Source organism: Pan troglodytes, chromosome 18 (genome assembly GCF_028858775.2).
Source record: "Pan troglodytes isolate AG18354 chromosome 18, NHGRI_mPanTro3-v2.0_pri, whole genome shotgun sequence".
Taxonomy (NCBI): Eukaryota; Metazoa; Chordata; class Mammalia; order Primates; family Hominidae; genus Pan; species Pan troglodytes.
This window is the reverse complement of record NC_072416.2, coordinates 89,968,548-89,984,221: the sequence shown is the minus strand read 5'-3', so window position 1 is coordinate 89,984,221 and position 15,674 is coordinate 89,968,548.

Sequence of the window (15,674 nt, the reverse complement as noted above, 5' to 3'; positions counted from 1 at the left end):
TGGAAATATCTACACCGCCATCTGTATAAACATGGAAATATCTACATAGCCATTTGTATATACATGGAAATATCTACACCGCTATCTATATAAACATGGAAATAACTACACCGCTATCTGTATAAACATGGAAATATCTACACTGCTATCCCTATAAACAAGGAAATACCTGCAAAGCCATCTGTATAAACATGGAAATAACTACAAAGTCATGTGTAGGAACATGGAAATATCTACACTGCCATCTGTATAAACTTAGAAATATCTACACAGCCCTCTGTATAAATATGGAAATATCTGCATAGGCATCTGTATAAACATGGAAATATCTGCACCGCTATCTGTATAAACATGGAAATATCAACACCGCCATCTACATATCCATGGAAATATCTGCGTCGCCGTCTGTATAAACATGGAAATATCTACACGCTCATCTGTGTATAGATGGAAATATCAACACCGCCATCTGTACAAACATGGAAATATCTACACCGCTATCTGTATAAACATGGATATATCTACACCGCGGTCTGTATAAACATGAAAACATCTAAACCGCTATCTGTATAAACATGGAAATATCTACACCGCTATCTCTATAAACAAGGAAATATCTACACCGTGATCTGTATAAACATGGAAATATTTACACTGCTATCTGTATAAACATGGAAATATCTACACCGCCATCTGTATAAACATGGAAATATCTACACTGCTATCTCTATAAACATGGAAATATCTACAATGCATTCTGTAAAAACATGGAAATACCTATAAAGTCATCTGTATAAACATGGAAATATCTACACCACCATCTGTATAAACATGGAAATATCTACAATGCCAACTGTATACACGTGGAAATACCTACAGGGCAATCTGTGTATAGATGGAAACATCAACACCGCCATCTGTACAAACATGGAAATACCTACACCGCTATCTGTATAAACATGGAAATATCTACACTGCGGTCTGTATAAACATGGAAATTTCTACAACGGTATCTGTATAAAAATGGAAATATCTACACCACGATCTGTATAAACATGGAAATATTTACACCGCTATCTGTATAAACATGGAAATATCTACACCGCTATCTCTATAAACATGGAAATATCTACAAAGCCATCTGTATAAACATGGATATACGAACACAGTCATGAGTAGGAAAATGGAAATATCTAAACCGTGATCTGTATAAACATGGAAATATCTACACCGCGATCTGTATAAACATGTAAATATCTACACGACTATCTCTATAAAGATGGAAATATCTACACAGCTATCTCTATAAACATGCAAATATCTACACCGCAATCTGTATAAACATTGAAATACCTAAAAAGTCATCCGTATAAACATGGAAACATCTACACAGCCGTCTGTATATACATGGAAACATCTACACACCCGTCTGTATATACATGGAAATATCTACACTGCTATCTGTATAAACATGGAAATAAATAAATCGCTGTTTGTATAAACAAGGAAATATCTACACCACCATCTGTTTAAACATGGAAATATCTACACAGACATCTGTTTATACATGGAAATATCTACACCGCTATCTGTATAAACATGATAATAACTACACCGCTATCTGTATAAATGTGGAAATATTTGCACCGCTATCCCTATAAACATGGTAATATCAACACCGCGATCTGTATAAACATGGAAATATCTACACCATGATCTGTATAAACATGGAAATATCTACACCACTATCTGTATAAACATGGAAATAGCTTCACCGTGATCTGTGTAATCATGGAAATATCTACACCGCCATCTCTATCAACATGGAAATATCTACACCCCTATCTGTATAAACATGGAAATATCCACACCGCTATCTGAATAAATTTGGAAAAATCAACAAGGCAATCGCTAGGAACATGGAAATATCTACACCGCCATCTCTATAAACATGGGAATATTTACACCACAATCAGTATAAACATGGAAATATCTACACCGCTATCTGTATAAACATGGAAATATCTCCACTGCTATCTCTATAAACATCGAAATATCTACACCACCATCTGTATAAACATGGAAAAACTTTCAAAGTTATCTGTATAAACATGGAAATATCTACACCGCTATCTGTATAAACATGGAAATATCTACACAGCCATTTGTATATACATGGAAATATCTACCCCGCTATCTATATAAACATGGAAATAACTACACCGCTATCTGTATAAACATGGAAATATCTACACCGCCATCTACATATCCATGGAAATATCTGCGCCGCCATCTGTATAAACATGGAAATATCTACACGGTCATCTGTGTAGAGATGGAAATTTCAACACCACCATCTGTACAAACATGGAAATATCTACACCGCAGTCTGTATAAACACGGAAATAGCTAAACCGTTATCTGTATAAACATGGAAATATCTTCACCGCTATCTCTATAAACATGGAAATACCTACACTGCCATCTGTATACACATGGAAATATCTACACTGATATCTCTATAAACACAGAAATATCTACAATGCCGTCTGTAAAAACATGGAAATATCTACACCGGTATCTGTATAAACATGGAAATATCTACACCATGATCTGTATAAACATGGAAATATATACAATGCCATCTGTATACACATGGAAATATCTACACAGACAGCTGTATAAATATGGAAATATCTACACGGCCATCTGTACAGACATGGAAATATCTACACCACTATCTGTATAAACATGGAAATATCTACACTGTGGTCTGTACAAACATGGAAATTTCTACACAGCTATCTGTATAAACAAGGAAATATCTACACCACTATCTGTATAAACATGGAAATATTTACACCGCTATCTGCATAAACATGGAAATATCTCCATAGCTATCTCTATAGAAAAGGAAGTATCTACAAAGCCATCTGAATAAACATGGAAATACCTACACAGTCATGTGTAGGAACATGGAAAAATCTACACTGTCATCTGTATAAACATGGAAATATCTACACAGCCCTCTGTATAAATATGGAAATATCTGCATAGGCATCTGCATAAACATGGAAATATCTGCACCGCTATCTGTATAAACATGGAAATACCTACACCGCTGTCTCTATAAACATGGAAATATATACACCGCTATGTGTACAAACATGGAAATATCTCCACTGCTGTCTGTATAAACACGGAATTATCTCCACCGTTTTCTGTATAAACATGGAAATATCTACAGCGCCATCTCTATACACATTGAAATAACTACACTGCCATCTGTAAAAACATGGAAATATCTACACAGTCATCTGAATAAACATGGAAATATCTACACCACCACCTGTATAAACATGGAAATATCTACAATACCAACTGTATACACATGGAATTATCTACACAGACATCTGTACAAATATGGAAATATCTATACCGCCATCTGTATAAACATGGAAATATCTACACTGCCATCTGTAGAAAGATGGAAATATCTACACCGCTATCTGTACAAATATGGAAATATCTACACCGCCAACTCTATAAACATGAAAATATCTACACTGCCATCTCAATAAAGATGGAAGTACCTACTCCGCCATGTGTATAAACACGGAAATATCTACACCACCAACTGTGTAAACATGGAAATATCTACACCGCAATCTGCATAAACATGGTAATATCTACACCGCCATCTGCATATCCATGGAAATATCTACGCCGCCATCTGTATAAACATGGAAATATCTACACGGCCATCTGTGTATAGATGGAAATTTCAACACCGCCATATGTACAAACATGGAAATATCTACACCGCTATCTCTATAAACATGGAAATATCTACACCACCATCTCTATAAACATGAAAATATCTGCACTGCCATCTGAAAAAACATGGAAATACCTATACAGTCATCTGTTTGAACATGGAAATATCTACACAGCCATCTGTATAAACATGTAAATATCTACACTGCTATGTATATAAACATGGAAATATCTACACCACTATGTATATAAACATCGAAATACCTGGAATTATCTGCACCGCTATCTCCATAAACATGGAAATATCTACAAAGACATCTGCATAAACATGGAAATAACTACACAGTCATGTGTAGGAACATTTAAATATCTACACTGCCATCTGTATAAACATAGAAATATCTACACAGCACTCTGTATAAATATGGAAATATCTGCATAAGCATCTGTGTAAACATGGAAATATCTGCACCGCTATCTGTATAAACATGGAAATACATACACCGCTTTCTCTATAAACATGGAAATATGTACACCGCTATGTGTATAAACATGGAAATATCTCCACTGCTGTCTGTATAAACATGGAAATATCTACACCGAGATCTGTATAAACATTGAAATATCTACACCGCTATCTGTATAAACATGGAAATATCTACACAGCTATCTCTACAAATATGGAAATACCTACACGGCCATCTGTACAAACATGGAAATACCTACAAAGTCATCTGTATAAACATGGAAATATCTACACAGCCATCTGTATAAACATGGAAATATCTACACAGCCATCTGTATATACATGGAAACATCTACACCGCTATCTGTATAAACATGGAAATAACTACACCGCTATTTGTATAAACAAGGAAATATCTACATCACCATCTGTTAAAACATGGAAATATATACGCAGACATCTGTTTATTCATGGAAATATCTACACCGCTATCTGTATAAACCTGCTGATAACTACACCGCTATCTGTATAAATGTGGAAATATTTGCACAGCTATCCCTATAAACATGGTAGTATCAACACCGCGATCTGTATAAACATGGAAATATCTACACCGCTCTCTTTATAAACATGGAAATATCTACACCGCAATCTGTATAAACATGGAAATAACTACAACACTATCTGCGTCAACATGCAAATATCTACACCGCTGTCTGTGTAAACATGCAAACATGTACACTGCTATCTGTGTGAAGATCGAAATATCTACACCGCAATCTGTTAAAACATGGATATATCTACACCGCTAACTGTATAAACATGGAAATATCTACACCGCTATCTGTTTAAACATGGAAATATCTACACCACTAACTGTATAAACATGGAAATATCTACACCACGATCTGTATAAACATGGATATATCTACACCGCTAACTGTATAAACATGGAAATATCTACACCGCTATCCGTACAAATATGGAAATATCTACACCGCTATCTCTATAAAGATGGAAATACCTAAACGGCTATCTGTATAAACATGCAAATATCTACACCGCTATCTGCAAGAACATGGAAATATCTACACTGCCATCTGTATAAAGATGGAAATATATACACCATGAACAGTATAAATATGGAAATATCAACACCGCTATCTCTATAAACATAGAAATATCTACACTGCCATCTCTATAAACATGGAAATATCTACACGGCCATCGGCATAAACATGGAAATATCTACACCGCCACCTGTACAAACATGGAAATATCTACACTGCTATCTGTATAAATATGGAAATATCTACACCGCTATCTCTGTAAACATGGAAATGTCTACACCGCTATCTATATAAACATGGAAATATCTACATGGCTTTCTCTATAAACATGGAAATATCTACACCACCATCTGTATAAACATGGAATTAACTTCACAGTCATCTGTATATACACGGAAATATCTACACCACTATCTCTGTAAACATGCAAATATCTACACTACCATCTGTTTAAACATGGAAATATCTACACAGCAATCTCTATAAGCATGCAAATATCTACATCGCTATCTGTATAAACATGAAAATATCTGCACCGCTATCTGTGTCAACATGGAAATATCAACAGCGAAATCTGTGCAAATATGGAAATATCTACACCTCTATTTCTGTAAACATGGAAATATCTACACCGCTATCTTTATAAACATGGAAATATCAACACCTCTATCTCTGTAAACATGGAAGTATCTGCACTGCTATCGGTATAACCATGGAAATATCTACACCAATATCTGTATAAACATGGAAGTATCTACACCACTATCTGTGTAACCATGGATATACCTACACTGCTATCTGTATAAACATGGAAATATCTACACCGCTTTCTGTATAAATATGGAAATATCTACACGGCTATCTTTATAAACATGGAAATATCTACACCGCAATCTGTATAAACATGGAAATATCTACAACACTATCTGTGTCAACATGGAAAGATCTACACAGCTGTCTGTGTAAACATGCAAATATGTACACCGCTATCTGTGTGAAGATGGAAATATCTACACCGCAATCTGTGCAAATATGGAAATATCTACACCTCTATCTCTGTAAACATGGGAATATCTACACCACTGTCTGTATAAACATGGAAATATCTACACCACTATCTGTATAAACATGGAAATATCTACACCACGATCTCTATAAACATTCAAATATCTACATCGCCATCTGTATATACATGGAAATAACTACACAGTCGTCTGTATAAACATGGAAATATCTATACCACTATCTGTATAAACATGGAAATATCTACACTGCCATCTGTATAAACATGGAAATATCTACGCAGCCATCTCTAAAAACATGGAAATATCAACACTGCTATCTCTATAAACACGGAAGTAGCCACACCGCTATATGTATAAACATGGAAATATCTACACTGCCATCTGTAAAAAAATGGAAATATCTACACCGCCATATGTAAAAACAAGGAAATATCTACACATTCATCTCTATAAAAATGAAAATATCTACACCGCTATCTCTATAAACATGGAAATAACTATACCGCTATCTGTATAAACATGGAAATATCTACACCGCTATCTGCATGAACATGGAAATACCTACACTGCCGTCTGTATAAGGATGGAAATATCTACACCACGAGCAGTATAAATATGGAAATATCTACACCGCTATCTCTATCAACATAGAAATATCTACACCGCCATCTCTATGAACATGGAAATATCTACACCGCCATCTGCATAAACATGGTAATATCTACACCGCCATCTGTATAAACATGGAAATATCTACATGGCTATCTCTATAAACATGGAAATATCTACATCGCCATCTGTATAAACATGGAAATAACTACCCAGTCATCTGTATAAACATGGAAGTAGCGACACTGCCATCTGTATAAATATGGAAATGTCTACACAGCCATCTCTATAAACATGGAAATATCTACATCGCTATCTGTATAAACATGGAAATAACCACACAGCTATCTTTATAAACATGGAAATATCTACACCGCTATCTGTATAAACATGGAAAAATCTACAACGCTATGTTTATAAACATGGAAATATCTACACCGCAATCTGTATAAACATGGAAATATCTACAACACTATCTGTGTCAACATGAAAATATCTACACAGCTGTCTGTGTAAACATGCAAATATGTACACCGCTATCTGAGTGAAGATGGAAACATCTACACCGCAATCTGTGCAAATATGGAAATATCTACACCTCTATCTCTGTAAACATGGAAATATCTACACCGCAATCTGTATAAACATGGAAATATCTACACCAATCTCTGTATAAACATGGAAATTCCTACACCACGATCTGGATAAACACGGATATATGGACACTGCTATCTGTATAAACATGGAAATATATACACTGCTATCTGTATAAATATGGAAATAACTACACTGCTATCTTTATAAACATGGAAATACCTACACCGCCATCTGCATATACATGGAAATACCTACACAGTCGTCTGTATAAACATGGAAATATCTATACCACTATCTGTATAAACAAGGAAATATCTACACTGCCATCTGTATAAACATGGAAATATCTACACAGCCATCTCTACAAACATGGAAATATCCACACCGCTATCTCTATAAACTTGGAAATAGCCACACCGCTATCTGTATAAACATGGAAATATTTACACTGCGATCTGTAAAAACATGGAAATATCTACAAAGTCATCTGTATAAACATGGAAATATCTACACCGCTATCTCTATAAACATGGAAATACCCACACCGCTATCTGTATAAACATGGAAATATCTACACCGCTGTCTACATGGTCATGTAAATACCGACACTGCCATCTGTATAAAGATGGAAATAACTACACCGTGAGCAGTATAAATATGGAAATATGTACACCACTATCCCTATAAACATAGAAATATCTATACCGCCATCTCTATTAACATGGAAATATCTACACTGCCGTCTGCATAAACATGGACATACATACACCGCCATCTGTATAAACATGGAAATATCTACACCGGTATCTGGATAAATATGGAAATATCTACACCGTTATCTCTAAACATGGAAATGTCTACACCGCAATCTGTATAAACATGGAAATATCTACATGGCCATGTCTATAAACATTGAAATATCTACACCGCCTTCTGTATAAACATGGAAATAACTACACAGTCATCTGTATAAACATGGAAAAGTCTACACCACTATCTGTATAAACATGGAAATATCTACACTGCCATCTGTATAATCATGGAAGTATCAACACAGCCATCTCTATAAACATGGAAATATCTACACCGTTATGTCTATAAACATGGAAATAGCCACACCGCTATCTGTATGAACATGGAAATAACTACACTGCCATCTGTAAAAACATGGAAATATCTACACAGTCATCTGTATAAACATGGAAATATCTACACCGCTATCTCTATAAACATGGAAATAGCTATAGCGCTATCTCTACAAACATGGAAATATCTACACCGCTATCTGCATGAACATGGAAATACCTACAGTGTCATCTGTATAAAGATGGAAATACCTACTCCGTGAGCAGTATAAATATGGAAATATCTACACCGCTATCTCTATAAACATAGAAATATCTACACCACCATCTCTATAAACATGGAAATATCTACACCGCCATCTGCATAAACATGGAAATATCTACACCACCATCTGTGTAAACATGGAAATGCCTACACCGCTATCGGTATAAATTTGGAACTATCTACACCGCTATCTCTCTATACATGGAAATGTCTACAGCTCTATCTGTATAAACATGGAAATATCTACATGGCTATCTCTATAAACATGGAAATATCTACACCGCCATCTGTATAAACATGGAAATAACTACACAGTCATCTGTATGAACATGGAAATATCTACACCACTATCTGTATGAACATGGAAATATCTACACCACTATCTGTATAAACATGGAAATATCTACACTGCCATTTGTGTAAACATGGAAATATCTACACAGCCATCTCTATAACCATGGAAATATCTACATAGCTATCTGTATAAACATGGAAATAGCCACACCGCTATCTGTATAAACATGGAAATATCTACACCGCTATCTGTATAAACATGGAAATATCTACACCGCTATGTTTATAAACATGGAAATATCTACACCGCAATCTGTATAAACATGGAAATATCTACAAAACTATCTGTGTCAACATGGAAATATCTACACAGCTGTCTGTGTAAACATGCAAATATGTACACCGCTATCTGTGTGAAGATGGAAATATCTACACCGCAATCTGTGCAAATATGGAAATATCTACACCTCTATCTCTGTAAACATGGAAATATCTACACCGCTATCTGTATAAACATGGAAATATCTACACCACCATCTGTATAAACATGGAAATATCTACACCACAAGCTGTATAAACACGGATGTATCAACACCGCTACCTGTATAAACATGGAAATATCTACACTGCTATCTGTATAAATATGGAAATATCTACACTGCTATCTTTATAAACATGGAAATATCTACACCGCCTTCTGTATAAACATGGAACTATCTTCAAAGCCATCTCTATAAACATGGAAATATCTACACAGCCATCTCTATAAACATGGAAATATCTACACCGCTATCTCCATAAACATGGAAATAGCCACACCGCTATCTGTATAAACATGGAAATATCTGCACTGCCATCTGTAAAAACATGGAAATATCTACACAGTCATCTGTATAAACATGGAAATATCTACACCGCTATCTCAATAAACGGGTAAATACCTTCTCCGCTATCTATAAAAACATGGAAATATCTACACCGCGATCTGCATGGTCATGGAAATACCTACACTGCCATCTATATAAAGTTGGAAATATCTACACCGTGAGCAGTATAAATATGGAAATATCTACACCGCTATCTCTATAAACATTGAAATATCTACACCGCCATCTCTGAAAACATGGAAATATCTACACCGCCATCTGCATAAACCTGGAAATATCTAGACCGCCATCTCTATAAACATGGAAATGTCTACACCGCTATCTGTATAAACATGGAAATATCTACATGGCTATGTATATAAACATGGAAACATCTACACCGCCATCTGCATAAACATGGAAATAACTACACAGTCATCTGTATAAACATGGAAATATCTACACCACTATCTGTATAAACATGGAAATATCTACACTGCCATCTGTATAAACATGGAAATATCTACACAGCCATCTCTATAAACATGGAAATATCTACATCGCTATCTGTATAAATATGGAAATAGCCACACCGCTATCTGTAGAAACATGGAAATATCTACACCGTTATCTTTATAAACATGGAAATATCTACACCGCAATATGTATAAACATGGAAAAATCTTCAACACTATCTGTGTCAACATGGAAATATCTACACAGCTGTCTGTGTAAACATGCAAATATGTACACCGCTATCTGTGTGAAGATGGAAATATCTACACCGCAATCTGCGAAAATATGGGAATATCTAAACCTCTATCTTTGTAAACATGGAAATATATACAATGCTATCTGTATAAACATGGAAATATCTACACCACTATCTGTATAAACATGGAAATATCTGCACCACAATCTCTATAAACATGTATATATCTACACCGTTATCTGTATAAACATGGAAATATCTACACCGCTATCTGTATAAACATGGAAATATCTACACCGCTATCATTATAAACATGGAAATATCTACACCACCATCTGTATATACATGGAAATACATAAACAGTCATCTGTACAAACATGGAAATATCTATACCACTATCGGTATAAACACGGAAATATCTACACTGCCATCTGTATAAACATGGAAATATCTACGCAGCCATCTCTAAAAACATGGAAATATCAACATCGCTATCTCTATAAACACGGAAGTAGCCACACCGCTATCTGTATAAACATGGAAATATCTACACCGCCATCTGCAAAAACATGGAAATATCTACAAATTCATCTCTATAAACATGGAAATACCTACACCGCTATCTCTATAAACATGGAAACACCTATACCGCTATCTGTATAAACATGGAAATACCTACACCGCTAACTGCATGAACATGGAAATACCTACACTGCCATCTGTATAAGGATGGAAATATCTACACCTCGAGCAGTATAAATATGGAAATATCTACACCGATATCTCTATCAACATAGAAATATCTACACCGCCATCTCTATAAACACGGAAATATCTACACTGCCATCTGCATAAACATGGAAATATCTACACTGCCATCTGTATAAACATGGAAATATCTACATGGCTATCTTTATAAACATGGAAATACCTACACCGCCATCTGTATAAACATGGAAATAACTACACAGTCATCTGTATAAAGATGGAAATATCTACACTGCCATCTGTATAAACATGGAAATATCTACACAGCCATCTCTATAAACATGGAAATATCTACACCGCCATCTGCATAAACATGGATATACATACACCACCATCTGTATAAACATGGAAATATCTACACCGCTATCTGTATAAATATGGAAATATCTACACCGTTATCTCTATAAACATGGAAATGTCTACACCGCAATCTACATAAACATGGAAATATCTACATGGCTATGTCTATAAACATGGAAATATCTACACCGCCATCTGTATAAACATGGAAATAACTACACAGTCATCTGTATAAACATGGAAATGTCTACACCACTATCTGTATAAACATGGAAATATCTACAGTGCCATCTGTATAAACATGGAAATATCTACAACGCTATTTCCATACACATAAAAATAGCCACACCGCTATCTGTATAAACATGGAAATATCTGCACTGCCATCTGTAAAAACATGGAAATATCTACACAGTCATCTGTATAAACATGGAAATATCTACACCGCTATCTCTATAAACGGGGAAACACCTACTCCGCTATCTGTAAAAACATGGAAATATCTACAACGATATCTGCCTAGTCATGGAAATACCTACACTGCCATCTCTATAAAGATGGAAATATCTACACCGCGAGCAGTATAAACATGGAAATATCTACACCGCTATCTCTATAAACATTGAAATATCTACACCGCCGTCTCTGAAAACATGGAAATATCTACACCGCCATCTGCATAAACCTGGAAATATCTAGACCGCCATCTCTATAAACATGGAAATATCTACACCACTATATGTATAAATATGGAAATATCTACACCGCTATGTCTATAAACATGGAAATGTCTACACCGCTATCTGTATAAACATGGAAATATCTACATGGCTATCTCTATAAACATGGAAACATCTACACCGCCATATGCTTAAACATGGAAATAACTACACAGTCATCTGTATAAACATGGAAATATCTACACCGCTATCTGTATAAACATGGAAATACCTACACTGCCATCTGTATAAACATGAAAATATCTACATAGCCATCTCTATAAACATGGAAATATCTACATCGCTGTCTGTATAAATATGAAAATAGCCACACCGCTATCTGTAGAAACATGGAAATATCTACACCACTACCTTTATGAACATGGAAATATCTACACCGCAATCTGTATAAACATGGAAATAACTTCAACACTATCTGTGTCAACATGGAAATATCAACACAGCTGTCTGTGTAAACATGCAAATATGTACACCGCTATCTGTGTGAAGATGGAAATATGTACACCGCAATCTGTGCAAATATGGAAATATCTACACCTCTGTCTCTGTAAACATGGAAATATCTACACCGCCATCTGTTTAAACATGGAAATATCTACACCACTAAGTGTATAAACATGGAAATATCTACACCCCGATCTGTATAAACATGGATATATCTACACCGCTATCTGTATAAACATGGACATATCAACACCACTATCTGTATAAGCATGGAAATATCTACACCGCTATCTGAATAAACATGGAAATATCTACTCCACTATCTTTATAAACATGGAAATAACTACACCACCATCTCTATATACATGGAATTATCTACACCGCTATCTCTATAAACATAGAAATATCTACACCGCTATCTGCAAGAACATGGAAATATCTACACTGCCATCTGTATAAAGATGGAAATATATACACCACGAGCAGTATAAATATGGAAATATATACACCACTATCTCTATAAACATACAAATATCTACACTGCCATCTCTATAAACATGGAAATATCTACACGGCCATCTGCATAAACATGGAAATATCAACACCGCCGTCTGTACAAACATGGAAATATCTACACCGCTATCTGTATAAATATGGAAATACCTACACCGCTATCTCTGTAAACATGGAAATGTATACACCGCTCTCTGTATAAACATGGAAATATCTACATGGCTATCTCTATAAACATAGAAATATCTGCACCACCATCTGTATAAACATGGATATAACTTCACAGTCATCAGTATAAACATGGAAATATCTACACCACTATCTCTGTAAACAAGCAAACATCTTCACTGCTATCTGGATAAACGTGGAAATATCTACACCGCTATCTGTATAAACATGGAAATATCTACACTGTCATCTGTATAAACATGGAAATATCTACACTGCCATCTGTGGAAAGATGGAATTATCTACACCAAGATCTGTATTAATATGAAAATATCTACACAGCTATCTGTGTAAAGATGGAAATATCTACACCGCAATCTGGGCAAAGATGGAAATATCTACACCGCTATCTCTGTAAACATGGAAATATCTACACCGCTATCTCTGTAAACATGGAAATATCTACACCACTATCTGTATAAACATGGAAATATCTACATCGCTATCTGTATAAACATCGATATATCTACACCGTTATCTGTATAAACATGGAAATATCTACAGCGCTATCTGTATAAATATGGAAATATCTACACCGCCATTTGTGTAAACACACAAATATCTACACAGTCATCTGTATAGACATGGAAATACCTACACAGCCATCTGTATAAACATGGATGTATCTACACAGCTATCTCTATAAACAAGGAAATACCTACACCGCTATCTCTATAAACATGGAAATATCTACACCGCAATCTCTACAAACATGGAAATATCTACACGGCCATGTATATAAACATGAAAGTATCTACAACGCCGTCTCTATAAACATGGAACTATCGACACCGCCATCTGTATAAACTTGGAAATATCTACACCGCTATCAGTATAAAGATGGAAATATCTACACTGCTATCTCTATAAACATGGAAATATCTACACCACTATCTGTATAAAGTTGGAAATTTCTACACCGCTATCTGTATAAACATGGAATTATCTTCACCGCCATCTGTATAAACATGGAAATACCTACACAGTCATCTTTATAAACATAGAAATACCTACACCGCCATCTCTATAAACATGAAAACATCTACACCGCCATCTTCAGAAACATGGATGTATCTACACCGCCATCTGTAAAAACATGGAAATATCTACACCACTATCTGTATCAACATGGAAATATCTTCACTGCTATCTGTATAAATATGGAAATATCTACACCGCCATCTGTATACAGATGGAAATATCTACACCGCAATCTGTATAAATATGGAAATACCTACACCGCTATTTCTATAGACATGGAACTATCTACACCGCTATCTGTATAAACATGGAAATATCTACACTGCCATCTGTATAAAGATGGAAATATCTACACCGCGAGCTGTATAAACACGGAAATATCTACACCGCTATCTGTATAAGCATGGAAATACCAACACCGCTATCTGTATAAACATGGAAATATCTACACCGCTATCTCTATAAACATGAAAATACTTACACCACCATCTCTATAAACATGGAAATATCTACAACGCTATCTCTGTAAACGTGGAAATAACTACACCGCCATCTCTATAAACATGGAAATATCTACACGACCATCTGCATAAACTTGGAAATACCTACACAGACATCTGTATAAACATGCAAATATCTACACTGCCATCTCTATAAACATGAAAATATCTACACCGTCATCTTCTGAAACATGTATAAACATGGAAATATCTACACCATCATCTGTATAAACATGGAAATATCTACACCGCGATCTGTATAAACATGGAAATATCTACACCGCTATCTGTATAAACATGGAAATATCTCCACTGCTATCTCTATAAACATGGAAATATCTACACCGCCATCTCTATAAACTTGGAAAAACTTACAAAGTTATCTGTATAAACATGGAAATATCTACACCGCCGTCTGTATACACATGGAAATA